Source organism: Paramormyrops kingsleyae, chromosome 25 (genome assembly GCF_048594095.1).
Source record: "Paramormyrops kingsleyae isolate MSU_618 chromosome 25, PKINGS_0.4, whole genome shotgun sequence".
NCBI classification, from domain to species: Eukaryota; Metazoa; Chordata; class Actinopteri; order Osteoglossiformes; family Mormyridae; genus Paramormyrops; species Paramormyrops kingsleyae.
The window spans coordinates 8,165,537-8,181,772 of NC_132821.1; the positions used below are offsets into that span (position 1 = coordinate 8,165,537).

At 41.2% G+C, this 16,236-nt stretch overlaps 1 pseudogene; it reads left to right on the forward strand.

The window, feature by feature from the left end:
- Positions 1 to 12,228: 12,228 nt before the first annotated feature.
- LOC140583226 (U2 spliceosomal RNA) lies at positions 12,229 to 12,461 on the forward strand (annotated as a pseudogene).
- The last annotated feature ends 3,775 nt before the right edge of the window (positions 12,462 to 16,236 follow it).

Sequence of the window (16,236 nt, forward strand, 5' to 3'; positions counted from 1 at the left end):
GAATTCTGGGAGTCTGTGGAAGGTCACGACCGCAGCTCTCGCGTTACTTGCTACCAGGAAGAAATTGTATTCAAATACTGTAATAGCGACCTAATAATTTTAACAAACGATCAAATTTTATTTATATATATATATATATATATATATATATATATATATATATATATATATATATATATATATCTCTATATCTATATATATATATATAAATCTATTATACAGACACGACCTGTATTGTGTCATTCTACATCTTGTTTTGATAATATATTTGTATTGCGTAAACATATTCGATATACAGCCCAGCCACAATTGGTTTCTTTGTCACCCGGAAACTTAGCAACTGTGTTGTGAGCGGATCTGCAGCGCTTTTCTCTTTTTAAACGTGTCTTCTAAATTTGCGGTGCTTCTATTATTTTTCCGCGCTTTTGTTAATGTACATCGTGTGTGTTGTCATTTGGTTAAAGTGTTTGACGACTTTGCAGCGCGCTGACACTAATTGGCCACAGTACCATAGCAACCGCATCATAACAATTGTAGTTGCACTTCGAGTTAATTTGATTTGAACATTCAAAGCAGCTCAGATTTGCAGCTTCCCAGCGAGAGACAAGACGTGATCGAGATGTCTGCCCTGAACGCCACTGTGTGCCTCTGGAGAATCGACTGGCTCCTGCCAAATGGGGCAGTCAGTGTCCGGATTGCTCCGGAAGACATCCCCGGTTCAGTTAGCCATGGTAAGGACGGCAAAGTGATGCCCAGAATAGCTCAGCACTCGAAGAATGAAAGTCAGAATAGGGTTGGCTGGTCTTGTTGAATCTTGCAGTCTGTGATAACTATCTTATTTTGGAACTACATGTCTTAGGATACTAGATAATAAAATGGTTGACTTTTAGGCAAACGGTGATTTGTTACCATGAAGCAGTAAAAATACGGGGCTCTTTTCGGCATGTCTGCTGTATTGTATAATGAAATCAGTAAAATCTGTCGCTGTGATGTGTGGATGGATGAAGTTTTAACTTCTTTTTTTTTGACTGGCTATATTTACCATAATATAAGCTGCACAGAAATGGTCCTCATATTGTTTTAAAGCTATTGTCCAGCTCTATAGGTTGAACAAATAATATGCCATCCCCATACGAATAATTACCATGGGTTATTAAAGTATTAAAAATTCAATAACAAAACACCTGTATTTCAAAATTGATCAATTTTTTAAATAAATCTAGCAAATAATGTCATGAACATCTCCAGAAAATTTGGTCTTTGGTTTTTACGTTGTTGCTGAGACATCATTACTTAATTATGTGAAATGTCTATCAAAACCACAGTTCCTTACAATGCTGTTAGCAGTAGCAGAATAGCAGTTAGTGATCAAGGCATGGTACAGGGTTATTATTTTTCATGACAACTTCAACTATTGCCAGAACTAGCTGTGGAAATATAATTTAAATTAAAACATTTCAAATTACTATCAAAATTGAATAAAAAGACAATATTGCCAAAGTAACTGGGGAAAAAAGAGAATTAATGACACAGTCAGAATAGTTTATTTTCCTCTTAGGTTTACACCTTTGACTAGACACTGGCCTACTAAAAAGGGCCTTCATTTGTCAAAAAGCCTGAACAAAACAAAAATAAATAAACTAGATTGGCTTTTATGCTACTAGGGCGAGGAAAGCATTTCAACATTGGTGTAATAATGCATAAGATACATCAGTTTCCAGTGTGTTTTTTCGCTGTTGTTCTGCATATCAGGGAATCTGTGCACTAACTGGTGTGTTTTTATAAGTCAAGTTCCCCTGTTGAAACGCAGGCGGCCCGATTCAAGACCAGCGCATAAGTCTCCCAAGCTTGCGTTTCCTGTATCCAATAAGATGGCAGAATTTTTCTCAATGTGCAATACTGACTGCCAAGTGTGATATCTGTGATGTATGTGATGTAGTTTTGTTGTAGAGTGACATAAGGATTCACTTGAATTAAATGTGCTGTCCCCTGTCTTTTTAACCCCAAAGGACGAACCAGCACCAGTGGTGGAGGCCATCGGAGGAAATGCCGCACTGGGCCGCCGGCACCCAGCTCCATCACCGTGTCTGCCGCCACTTCGTCTACTCCCTCCCCGGTGGCAACCAGCAGGGGTCAGCAGGGCTCAGGACGCCGTAGAAATACGGCGGGAGGCCGGTCAGGACGTAGAAATTGGCGTAAAAAACAAAAGGGGCCATTTACAAAAAATTTACAGAATCTAGTACGCTTCAGTAACTGCAAATTGGGAAACCCGTTTGACTCAACCCAAGTGGGTGAGAAGATCCCGTGTGAGGATCTCACCCAGAGTGACGACGAGGTTGCAACCATCCTGTGTCGCACTCCATCTATGTCAGAGCCTGAGCCTGAGCCCTGCTCACCGGCCTTCTCCTCCACTTCATTCTTAGTTCCGTCACCCATCCCATCCTCTTTTGTCTCCTCTCCATCTCCATCTTTTTTTACAGACTCTCCTCCTCCGTCACCACACGTAGTCTCACATGTAAGCCCAGCCCCACATCCATCTTCAACTCCGGCCATGGTTCATCCCACCCCTCCGTATCAGGTTCCAGCGCACCCCTCATCTCAGCTGGTTACGGGTCCGACACCCCCATTTATGTCCCCTTCTGTTGTTTTTGAAAAAATGGAAAGATTCAATAAGTTGCATAACTATTATCTTAGCAACTACCCTAAAATGACCTATGAGGCCAAGTGCTTAACTTACCATTGGTGTATTCAGTTTTGGAGTGAGTTTTTAAATGCAATTTCCATCTGCAAGCAGGGGAGGGACCAAAACCTAGAGGCTCACTACACGTATGTTGACAATTGGGTTGATGAAGCTGAGGTGATATTTCCTAATGATGCGCTGGACCAGCTGAGTGCCATCCCCGGGGTCCTGGAGTTGGCTGTGGAGATGGGCTATCTGTGTGATGTAAATAGTTTTTTATAGAACCTGTAAATAATTAGGTGAGAGATCTCACAAGTACTTAGGATAAGATAAGATTAAGATAGTTTAACCTTAACTTATCCTAAGTTTGTATGACATAAGATTAGAATAAGATCAGACTAATATAGGTTAAGATAAGATTTTGTATAACATAAGGTAACATAGAATAAGATAAGACTAATATAGAGCAAGTTAAGATAAGGTTAAGATAAGATTTTGTATAACATAAGGTAACATAGAATAAGATAAGACTAATATAGTGTAAGTTAAGATAAGGTTAAGATAAGATTGTATAACGTAAGATAACATAGAATTAGATAAGACTAAGATAGGGTAAGATAAGGTTAAGATAAGATTGTATAACGTAAGGTAACATAGAATAATATAAGACTAAGATATAAATAAATGTGGATTATTTTGCATTTGGTTTGTGTCTGTGTGGTTATTTAAAACATTGTGAAGTTTGAAACAAAATTTGATTAGCTTAAATAATGATTGGTTAAACTCATGCACATGTAGAGAATTGTAGTGGACTTGCCATTGAATTAAAGGTTTCTTCAGTTCTCAAGTGCAATGCAAAAAACATAGAGGGGCAATTCATTAAATGATGCAAGCACAGGGACATGATTTTGGTGTTAAACCCAAATTGCATGACCATTCTGCCGCAAATACAGGCCTTTAAGGTTAAAGGTGCCATCCAACTCTACTTTGAAAACTTGTGAAACTGATAAAGTACATGTTTCTTTGTTTTCTGCACATGCGTCCACCAAACGGAAGGGGCCTGAGAGTGGCATTAAGAGTCTGCAGCTGTATATTATTATTATTATATATATAAAATTGTATTATAATATTATATAAGCTAATTTCCTAGATCCTTAAATTTGCAAGCATAGTGGTGACATAGTTTCATGGACAAAGAGCAAGTCCTAAATGACCAACAGCAAGCAGTTATGAAAGAGGAAAAAGAGAGAAAGAGTCCGACGGAGTCACCACTAGATCCAGTACCAGGGGGGTCAGCCACGTTTCCGTGAAACGTGATATATTGCAGTTTCTTGCATCACGCTGGAACCCCAACCTCGCTCTTAGGTCACCTACTTTAGACTGGACGTTTGCGAGCGGGACTCTGGGCAGGCGATGTGCTCGTTTCCTCAGTCTGTTTCGGACGCCGGCGTGTGTCCCACAGTGCTTCTTTGTTCGGCGCCGCAGGGTCATGCGGCCGTGTCCTTTGTTTGGTTTGTTTTACACAAACGTAAAAGCATGGACTATACCCCTAAAGGGAGGCCTTATTGAAATAATATGGATCATTTAAGGCCTGCATTCAAATATTACATTAAAATGACTAAATTAAAATTATTAAGTTTACCCATCTTTATCACTCTGCCTTAAACAAAGGAGACGCCTGAAACTCATTCCGGTCCATCTCCTCGGTATACAGAGTACACTTTAGATGGGCAGTAAGTGCATTTCCCTGCCACTCCAGGGAAGCCGGTGTGGATGTGCAGGCTAGCTGTTTGGTCCCTGTTTCAGGTTCATGCGGCAGAATCTGCAAAGGCGCCCTGCTTGTCGTGAGTCTGGCCTTTTCCTCTTTTTCTCCATCTTCTTCTCCACCCGTTTCTTGGCAGCCTCCGGCTCCTTCTGGAAGAATTCTGTCTCTGCAAATTCATCTAAGGCCATTTTGGGGTTAGAGAGCCCCTCAGCAAAAAATGTTACGTTTGTAAACAAAAATCAGGTAACACTACTTAAGGCCATTGCTTTAGCAATTTATAAACACATTCATAACTAATAATAATGAATCCATAAAGTATTAGAAACATGGCTATAATTATTTATCAAAAGGCATAACACATTATACCCATGTGTATTATGCATTATGAATGATTTATGAAGCTCTCATCTGGAATGCACTATAGATACCCTCATAATGCATTATGATGGTCGGAATAATACAGCTTTCTACTGCATTACAAAGGTATCTATAGTGCATTATAGATGAGAGCGTCATCAGGCAGTCATAGTGCATAATAAACATGGCAATGTGTTATGCCCTTTTAGAAATATAGCCGTGTTTATAATGCTTCATGAATGCATTATAATGCATGGTCAATGTGTTTAAAAATGACTAAAACAATTTTTTTTTTTACCAAAAATCATTTATGGTTCTGCCTGTGATGCTATCAACACTCAAGCTTTTCTGGTCAGTGCAATTTATAATTGTTCAGACAGATAATAGTCTACCATGTGAGCGATGCTCAGGTCACTGATCAACACAAGTTTGTCAGAAACGGACTGACAAGATTTTTTAACGTTATGACAAAAAACTATACACACAAATATGTAAAACGATCATGTCCATTCATTATCCCATGTGCCATTTTACTACAAGCCATGGACACATAGGCTATGCGGCAAACCTAGCTTCAGCCTCTTACCAAGTGAGCGATGCTAGCTAATTGGTGACACAAAATTACTATCTGTACCGTGGCGACAAGATTTTATCATACAACAACATAAAAACCACACACATTATCAAATAACGGTCATGACAATTCATTATTTAGTGCATAATTACAGGGAACGTATGAGAGACAAAAGTCTGTCAGTTCTCTCTCGTCAAACAAGTGAAATGGATGCGAGTGATAATGTTACTATAAGCGAGCTGTTATGAAAACACCTGGCGGTATAACTGTAAATTTATCCTGTAGTTCTACATTTATCTGAAACATGTCATTCTGACACTGATATGTCTTCAAGCCATCATTAGTGGCTCCCTCATCTGGCCTCAGTAGTGGTTGCATCCCAGAGCCACCAGCAGCCTGCTGGTCTTGGTGGCACCCCAGTGTTTGCTTGTAGAGGAGATGCTCAGTGGCAGTGATGGTGGGAGTCCCAGATGAGACAAGATGAGCACAGAGCTGTCCAGCCCATTGTTGCCAATGGTCACATTCTACCAGAATGCCCTGACACTAACATCCAAACATCCCACGGACCCCAGCTATCCACTGTAGGGAAACTGAATAAGAAGCCTTTACCTTGGGCAGAAAATGCTTTGTTTGTGTAGTACGTCTTAGTGACAGAGTAGCAATTTCAGAGGCCATTAAGTTGAAAAATATGCAGTGAAATATCTAATGATATCTGAACATTCAAACACAGCATACAATTCAGTTTGCAAATTTAAACAATTCTATTTAAAAGAACAGTTTAATTTCAGAGCCGACGGCCGTGTGACCATGAAATGAAATGAAATGCCGACAACATTCCTGGAGCCTTCAATTTAGCATACACAGTGCCCTCTACAGGATTCTGTCGAAACCGCATCCCCTTCAGCCTCGTCCACAAAACGTGCGAGTTGTTTTCAGCATACGTTTTTCTTTATAAATCCCAAAATCCTCTTAGATACGTACCTATGAATGTTTGGCATCTTTTTCGGTCACATGAAGCCTTTAGAAATGAATTCCCGATTAATGCCTCTACATGGCTAGTGGTGTAATTGTATCATTAGAAACACATGAAAACATCTTAATTGCGTTAAGGTATGTAACGGTATAGTCACATGACAAAAGATAACTTCGTGACTTAGCAAATTGCATGGTAGTTATATTACTTTAGTGTTGCTGCTGTGACAGTGCCAGACAATACAACTGTCTAATTGTACCTATCAGCGTACCTATAAAATCACCCATTCATTGCGCCACGGTAAGGTCGGATGGCGTTACATCATAAACAGGAAATTAGGGGAACATGCTGCCTTTATCCATTAATATTTTCACGCAAGACAAAGGTAACGAGTCCGTTGAAATTTCAGTACCTTGCGTTTTTTAATTTGAAATGGTAATTAGTTACATTACTCCTTGCAGACAAAAGTAGTGTAATTACAGTAACGCGTTACTACCAACATTGCTAGGTAGTGTGGGATTCAATAGATTTATAAAGAACACACAATGAATAGAGGAAAAGGAGAATATAGCTTAAAGCAGGGCATGATGAAAGGGGGGGGGGGGTTGATTCTAGAAAATGCAGTTAACTGAAACGAGAACTGACTGGCACCGGCAGGGCAGGGGGACCTAATCGGAACAGATAGAGGAAGCGACAGAAAACGTCAGCGGCCCCTACTTATCATTTAGCCTTCCAGAAGGACAAGTACTAACCGACTAACTAGAGCAAATGTCAAACATGTGGTTGCCACGTAGACGGAAGGTACCGAGAGAGGGGGGAGATGCCCAAAGGGCTTTAAAAGGGAAACAGCTGATACATATGGCAGAGCCTCCTCTTGTACATGCCGAATGTATGTCAGATGGTCGCTCCCGGATTGCAATCTGTCAGAGAATAAACTGGTGACCTGCAACTTCTCCACGTGTCAGCTGTGAATCTCTTGACCCGGTGGAGACGGCGTACTCCAACACTCCCCAGCCACTCTGAAGCACTGTGCAGATCAACAGTAACCTGTCTTCACAGATATTTTCAACCAGTCACTGGATCTTTGTGTCTTAAATCATCCACAATAACACCTATTCCAAAGAAACCCAGAGTCTCTTGCCTCAGTGACTACAGACTGGTGGCTCTCACATCGGTGGTAATGAAGGCTTTTGAGAGACTTGTGCTGTCATACTGTACCTTAAAACCGTCTGTGTGTTGTCCAACTGATGGAGACGTTTTCTTAATTTGTTGTGGGTTTTTTTTATGTTTGCATGTGTTTTCTGAAGTTGCAGCGCGTTGAGCTCTCTGGGCCACCGTAGAAGAGAGACGATTTACAGCACGCAATTCATGTAGCTGATAAGACTTTAAACCAGGGGTATTCAACTAAAATTTAAAGCGGTCCAGTTAGAGAAAATTTCTTGAAGCGAAGGTCCAGAAGATCATAATGTCTAACTATTTAGGGTGATATATATTTAAGTAGCCTTAAAAAAAATAGGTTTAGATTTATTTTCATGCCCTGCTCGTGCCTATCCTCCTGTGTGCCACGCCCCCCTCGCTGCCTCATGTGGAATCCACGTGTCATCAGCTGTTTCTAGTTGTGTTTCATTAGTTCTGTGTATTTAAGTCCGTGTCTGTGTGCCTTTAGGAGTGTGGTCATTAACGTTATGTAGTGGTTGTATGTACCTGACCGTGGTTTCCTAATTACACCTTGTGTTCATTCGACTCCTGTTTCCCCGGTGTTAGCTTTGCTGCTGCTATTAACACTAATGGCATATTAGCGCAAACAAAGGGCTGCATACGCAGAACTACGTCTTGCTTGGCGATCAAAGGCGTTTGACTTTCATTGGCGTGGGAAACGGCGGTTCTAGTACCAACTCACTACCGAAAAGACTACAAAAGCTGCGTCGGTTAAAATAGAAGCACCCCATCAGGTTCAAAATAATAACTTTCTGTTTTGGCTATCGGTCTGGGTCCGTATGGGACAGCTTCTGGGTCCGGACCCGGACCGCGGTCCGCCTGTTAGTGATCTCTGCTTTAAACTATCTAATAATAACAAATTTACATTTTTTGATTCTTTCCTGAGCCCAGCGTGGTGAGCATATTTTATTGTAGTTACAATTCGCTTGTGGTTTATGTTAAGGTTGATTGAGATCGCGGTGGATAATTAACGTCTTCTCGCCAAATGTGATGCAGTTGTTATTTAACTATGTTTATAGGCTTATTTGGTTTCTATTGAAAAGGCGAAAGTGTTCTAAAGATGTCTGATAGTGTGTTCGAGATATTGAAGCTAAAGCCTAATGTTTAAGAGTTAATATAGAAGGTGTGTGATTTCCCGAATTTATAACATGATACAGCTTTCTAAGTGAAATTTAAGTTGTCTATTTTGTTACAGTTTGACCACATATACAATACGCAGATACCAAATGCTCCTGCAGAGATGTAGAAAAGGTGACATTAGTACAAAGTCTGTAATTTGTGAGTTCTGCACAAAGGAATTAAAAGGAAAGAAACAACAACTATTCTAATGTTATCTTTGTCGGTAACAGTGTCCTTGCCTTTGGAAGCTAAGAGCGTCGTATTTTCAGGGAGAGCCCTGTAATATTTAGTTTAATAAATTGTTTTTATTGATAAACCTTCATACTGATAATCCTCTTATAGTGGTCCTGAAAGAAAACATGACTGAAGATATTATCCATTTTAGTACAGACACATTTCACGATTCAGTAACCTGACTTTTCCAATAGATGGCAGTGTAGTACTTCGACTAAGACGTGCTATGGAAACGGAAAGCTGGTTTTCCATTTTAAACGTTTGTCTGACTGAAATTACCACATGTTGTACATATGTAATCGTACTATACATCTAACCTTCAGCGTTGTATTACCTACCTTAATTATCTGCAGCAATAAAATATGTACGCGTAATTGGACAGCTGCAAGTTAAGCAATCTGTCTGATTTTACGTTAAAGTAGGCATGGACGGACGGTAAGATGAATGCAGGAGAGACCTGTGAATAAGCTGAAAGTATAAATAGAATATGATAAAATAATAAATATTTTTAAACATTTAACTGGATAACGACAGCTTCACAGTACTTATATAACCCTGCACAATTTCGAATATCATCACAGCTCCCTGAAAATTAACAGCTATCATTATAGTACAAATAAGCAGTTATCCAGACATCCCGAGTCTCCCGGAAGTTCCGGGAGTCTCCCACATATTGACCGCGACTCCCTGATACCCGCAAATTGAATAAAATATCCCGGAAAGAAGAGCAAGTAAACAAGAGCATGCATACCAGACAGTAGCGTGTGCATCGCGCACTTGAGACGCGCGCGTACGACGGAATGAACGTGAGAGAGAGAAAGAGAGAACGTGCATATGTGTGGATCCCTGCGTGTGTGCCTGTAGCCCGTGCTAGACAGACAGCATCCTGATTGGTTTACTTAGCAAAATAAGCCAATCAGATTTCAATGCGGGCGGGCTTTTATTTAACTTCTCGAGGACCGAAGTTATCGGTTCAGTGGAGCATCATGACAGAGGGAGAGTGCCCCAAAAAACGGAAATATAAAACGTATTTCACTTCAGACTACACAAAAGTGTATCCTTGTTTAATAAGGATGAAAATAATGACAGTGTTGCGTGCTGTACTGTTAGCAACAGTGATTTCAGCATTGCTCATGACGGTTTAAACGACTGTAAAATGCATGTTGAGTTGAGTTTAACAAGTGTCATTTCATGTGCTGTATTATTCAGGTCTACACTAGTTAGACACTTGGTTAGTTGCCAATGCTGTCATGAAAGACTCCTTGAAGACTTTTGTAAAGTAGCAATGGAATATAATTAAGGAATTTGCATAAATGGTAAAATAATCTACTTATATTATTGTCAAAATAATACATAATATTGACCTTCGTAATTTAGTGCGCTGACTAGAGGAAATTAATGAAGAAATTAAACTGTGAAATCAAGTTTGTTGAAGTTACATCTCACTCCATGTCGGGCGGTTGGGGGCACCTCCCTGAATTGAGTTTTTGCAGGTTGGGATGTCTGAATTATTCTACCTTAGGGAAGGGAGGGGGTCCTGGCTATGAAAGTTGGGGGGCGGCGGCAGACGATCTCAGAGGCAAGCTGCTGTCCACCCAAAAATGCAGGCCCCTCATGTAAGCTCACATCCACCCAAATGTTCCAACCCCAGAGGCAAGCTGCTTTCAACTCAAACCCCTGACCCCAGAGGTAAGCTCGCTCCCACCCAAACACCCTGATCACAGAAGTAAGCTGACATTCACCCAAACCCCCAGCCCCCAGAAGGAAGCACCCATCTACCTAAACGACCTACCCCCAGAGGTAAGTTGACATCCATCCAACTGCCTTGATCCTAGGCAAAGCTGCCCCGGTACGTCTAGGTGGTGACACTCCATCCTACGGGGTTGACGTGATGCACTTTCCTGAAGCACACAGAGGACACTTTGGGTTTTAGGTAAGTGTGCTTTGTTTTTCTATGTGTGTGTTTTATTTGGTATGGATTTTATTTAATGGCACGTAAAGATTTTATTGAGCACTGTTTTGGTTGATCACTGTAGCACTTATTCATCAATATTAACATTATTAACATTTATTAGCATTTTATTTGATCTGTTGTGCTGTTTATTGTGCGATTAACCTATTTTATTCCCAAGCTTACTGATTTTATGTGTTTTGGGAAGGTGTAAATGCCGTTTTAGCCCAACCCTTGTGCAGAGCTTGGAAGTCTGCGGATGTGTTCTTTTTTAACCCTCTGGAGTCTAGGGGTAGGGGACACACTTTCACTAACTGGGGCAAGCTCACACATTTCATTCAATATCATAAACTTAATTCCTGGCAAATAAATTATTTCTTATATATTTGGTTTGGCAACAAACTCATCTTAATCTTAGTGTACTTTGTAAATATGTCAGATTTATGTGAAGTTTGTAATTTGACATTCAAAGTATAGACATTGCAAAATGCAGTTTGGAACACTTGCAGAAACATTATAAAGTACATAGTAAGCAACGCTGGCAGTCTGTCTTGATCCCAGATATCTGATCACCAAAGTCTTGGCTACATGAAGATGACTAAATGGTGTAGTTGCAATATTCATTTGGATAAATGAATAAGAAAAACCTAACTCATGTCACTATTTCTGGCTCCTTTCATTGAATATTTAGCAACTTTCATGTGTATGAATGAGCCATTGTCACTTGGCCACGTCCCTACCCCCCTTTTATGGTGCTGATGGAGATGTATCTGGATCGCGTTTCACCGTTGCGCTGTTAATCAAATTACCATGCGAATGCGATCTGAATACACGCTAATGCGGCTATTTAGAATGTGAATAGCGATCTTCGGGTGACAGCGGTACTACATGCCCCCGAAGCAGGTAAAACAAAGTAAGGTGACATGGTTTAATTTTTTGCCGATTTAACCTAATTTTTAAAAGTTTAATACTTCCGACAATGGACGTTTTGAAAAGAAGACAGATTACGGATTTAGTCAGCATTTTTTTCATGTTTCTATAATAAGATTTCAGCGAGTTATGAACTGAAATACACGAGAAAGATACACGGCATTGCCGACGATGCCGTCGACTCCAGAGGGTTAAAGGTCTTAACTTTTTAATAGCATGCATATAAGGTGACATTTTAATTGTTTTATTGACCATATAATTGTAATTAGGTTTAAATGGTGTATAATTGTATTTGCTGGTCTTATTGCCCTTTTCCTGTTTTATGGGTAATAGTTCTGCAGGTAGTTCTATTTGTTTAATATTATCTTTGAAAGTCTGATTGTACTGTGTTGGCATGATTTGCATAGTGTGGGAATGTTTCAGCCTTATAGATTGTGATTATGTGTAAATGTTAGTAGTACAAGCATAATATTTATTATTCATGTATTTGAGCTGATTTACATTTTGTTTTGGTATGAAAAGGTTATTTTGATACGTCCCCCATGGAGGGCACCACATATTAAACGGATTTTTGGAACAGGGAGCCGGAAGTGGGGCTTGCCCCGTCTGCTCCAGGCATCGACCCGGTATTGCAGTGCTTCCGGGAACGGTGCACCTCTACTGCCCCCTGTTGTTGAAAGGCAGAACTGACTGACTGAATGGGTGACTAATAGACTGAGTGCCTCTGGATGGCCAACTAATTAGCCGCATGTGGTGTGAGGGAGGGGCCCTGTCCGTGCGCGGCCCCCATTTCCCGCCGTTTTTCTTTTTTCTTTTTTTTTAAAAGTAAGGTGACACGCTGTCGCTTGTGCGGTGGGCAGCTGTGCTGAGGTAAGGCATGACGTCATCTTTGCCTTTTGAATTTTCCCTCATGTTTGTTTAAACGATTGCTGTTTTTTGAGAGGACAGGAGGACAGGGAGGACGCCGGTGGCTGCGACGTCCCTGGGCATTCTACTCCGAGCGGGGGCGTCACGGAGGCCCGGCTAACGGCGACCCGCTAAGCGGCGGCCCCATATCGACTCGGGTCTCTCTTCGGTCTTCAGGACCAGTACACGTTTCTTCTCCTTTCCGGATTGGAAAAGACAAAGGGCAAAAGTGGAATAGTTGACGAAATGGCGTCGGATGGCGTAGCTTCTAGCGGTGGGGCGTAAAGACCTTGCATTCCAGAGCATCCCTGCGCATATGAGAGTCTGCTCCGTACATCTCCGTTCAGGTAAGTCAGGTTCTGGTGTGATCACTAGACTCCATTCTTGTGTTTGTCCCTAAAGAGAACAGCCAGGATAGGAAATGCTGGAAACCCATCCCGACCGGAGTCCATCCCTTCCCGGTGGCACAGTAGCCCGAAAGTGTTTGTGAGTGTGGTTTATGTCAGATTAGGAGAGCTGAAATGAACCTTTTGTTGGATGATAGTCGGCGACCAAAACAAGAGCTAGATCACAGAAAAGTGTTTCAAAAGCGACAGCGTCAAAGTGAAATGCAACACTGGATGGAAGTTTTCTAGTCCTGATGAAGGATGTAGAATCGGAATCCATATATGTTTCCATACAAGGAATTTGCCTTGGTGGTGCTTTTACATGACATTACAAAGAACATACATCATTTAGCAAAGACATATGCAGAAAGGTAATAGACAATAGACTGGCAATTGGGTAATATGATAATAATATGATAATTAAGTTTATTAATGGCAGTAATGATGGTATTATGATATTTATATATATGTGTGTACATAGTAATCATTGTAGTATGAATATAAACTATATAAATGGTATAATAATTTAAAGGGCTCTTGAATAGTGTCGTTATTAAGTAGCAGCCAAGTCAACTATATGTGCAAGAGTGCAAAATATATAAAGAGTTCGCAGTATGTGTGCATAATGTGCAAGAGTGCAGAATATAATCATAGAGGAAGTTTATCAGTTGTTCACTGGTTATGCTGGTGGATATTTCACTGCAGCTGACGATTAATTGAACGTCCATTCAGAGACTGGTTTGGTTAATGAGAGAGACTGCCTGAGGGGAGAAGCTCTTGGCGTGTCTTGTGGTCTTGGTTCTGATTGCCATGAGTCTTCTCCTGGAGGGTAAGGCTTGAAAGATGTGGTGAGCAGGGTGAGATGGGTCCTCAAAGATTTTGTACGCCCGTTTCCTGGTTCTGGTGATGTACAGTGTCTGGAGGGTAGGCAGGTTACTGCCGATTATTCGCTCTGCTGAGTGGATGATGTGTTGCAGTCTGGCTTGGTCTCGTTCACTGACTCAATGATTGTAGCGTAAAACTGGGCCATCGTGGTTATAACATGTTATTTTGGATCAGGCACGGACAGTTGTGAGAGTTCAGTCCGCATTAGCTCCGATAGAATAGTATTAAATGCAAAGCTAAAGTCCACAAACAGAATCCTAACATATGTCTCAGGGCACTCCAAGTGTCGGAGCAAGAAATGGAGTCCAGTGTTAACTGCATTGTCCACAGGTCTGTTGGTTCTGTAGGCAGACTGTAGCCTGGGGTCAAGAGATGGGTCTGTGATGGTTTTAAGGTATGACAGCACAAGTCTCTCAAAAGCCTTCATTACCACCGATGTGAGAGCCACCAGTCTGTAGTCACCGAGGCAAGAGACTCTGGGTTTCTTTGGAAAAGGTGTTATTGTGGATGATTTAAGACACAAAGATCCAGTGACTGGTTGAAAATATCTGTGAAGACAGGTGACTGTTGATCTGCACAGTGCTTCAGAGTGGCTGGGGAGTGTTGGAGTACGCCGTCTCCACCGGGTAAAGAGATTCACAGCTGACACGTGGAGAAGTTGCAGGTCACCAGTTTATTCTCTGACAGATTGCAATCCGGGAGCGACCATCTGACATACATTCGGCATGTACAAGAGGAGGCTCTGCCATATGTATCAGCTGTTTCCCTTTTAAAGCCCTTTGGGCATCTCCCCCCTCTCTCGGTACCTTCCGTCTACGTGACAACCACATGTTTGACATTTGCTCTAGTTAGTCGGTTAGTACTTGTCCTTCTGGAAGGCTAAATGATAAGTAGAGGCCGCTGACATTTTTTGTCGCTTCCTCTATCTGTTCCGATTAGGTCCCCCTGCCCTGCCGGTGCCAGTCAGTTCTCGTTTCAGTTAACTGCATTTTCTAGAATCAACCCCCCCCCCTTTCATCATGCCCTGCTTTAAGCTATATGCTCCTTTTCCTCTATTCATTGTATGTTCTTTATAATTCTATTGAATCCCAAACTACCTAGCAATGTTGGTAGTAACGCGTTACTGTAATTCCACTACTTTTGTCTGTAAGGAGTAATGTAACTAATTTCCATTTCAAATTAAAAAACGCAAAGTACTGAAATTTCAACGGACTCGTTACCTTTGTCTTGCGTGAAAATATTAATGGATAAAGGCAGCATGTTCCCCTAATTTCCTGTTTATGATGTAACGCCATCCGACCTTACCGTGGCGCAATGAATGGGTGATTTTATAGGTACGCTGATAGGTACAATTAGACAGTCGTATTGTCTGGCTCACAGCAGCAACACTACAGTAATATAACTACCCAGAGAGCACACATGCATTGGCACTATGTCTCCGCGGTGCTTGAAAATCCATCGGCAAACATCTCTGTGTTGCAGAAACATCACCACCGAACATTTGAGCCCATATTCCCCCGATGTTAAAGCGATCAATATGCAACATTTAGACCACTATTATTTTCCTTTATTAGGCTATATATACAGGTTAGGTCAGGCTGGAGGAGCATGCGCTGATCGATGCAGCGCGTTTCGCCGCACCCGTGCACCACACGTCGAAACTCCTCACGGACACACGGTCCAGTCCCACCCTCATTATAATTACTTTTATATGCAGTAATTGATAACTAGTCATTTTTGGTAACCTGCACAACGTACGCTGCAGACTAGTAACGTTACCACCGTTGGCTGATTCTGAAATAGTTGTGGTGCTATATATATGACGTTAGATTGTTACAGGGACTGTGATAAATGCAAATCCAGCCCCCTATTATGGTTGCCTTAAAAAAGTTAACATTTTTACTCAGATTTCTTCCATTTGTACGTGGTGTGCTTTTTATACTATGACAAGTTTTCCTAACATCAGATTTAAAAATTGCAAAATATAGCAACATATTGAATTGCAATCCCTGTATCTTGAAACGTGACGTGTTGCCAGACTCTCCGATACACAGCTCTATGGTCCATACAGAGGAGATGAAGAGCATGCAGTTTGCTAAGTCACGAAGTTATCTTTTGTCATGTGACTATACAGCTAAAATAACGAAGGAGTGGCTTCACAACAACTCTGACTGTTCTTGAATGGCCTAGCCAGAGCCCTGACTTAAACCCAATTGAGCATCTCTGGAAAGACCTAAAAATGGCTGTCCACCAACGTT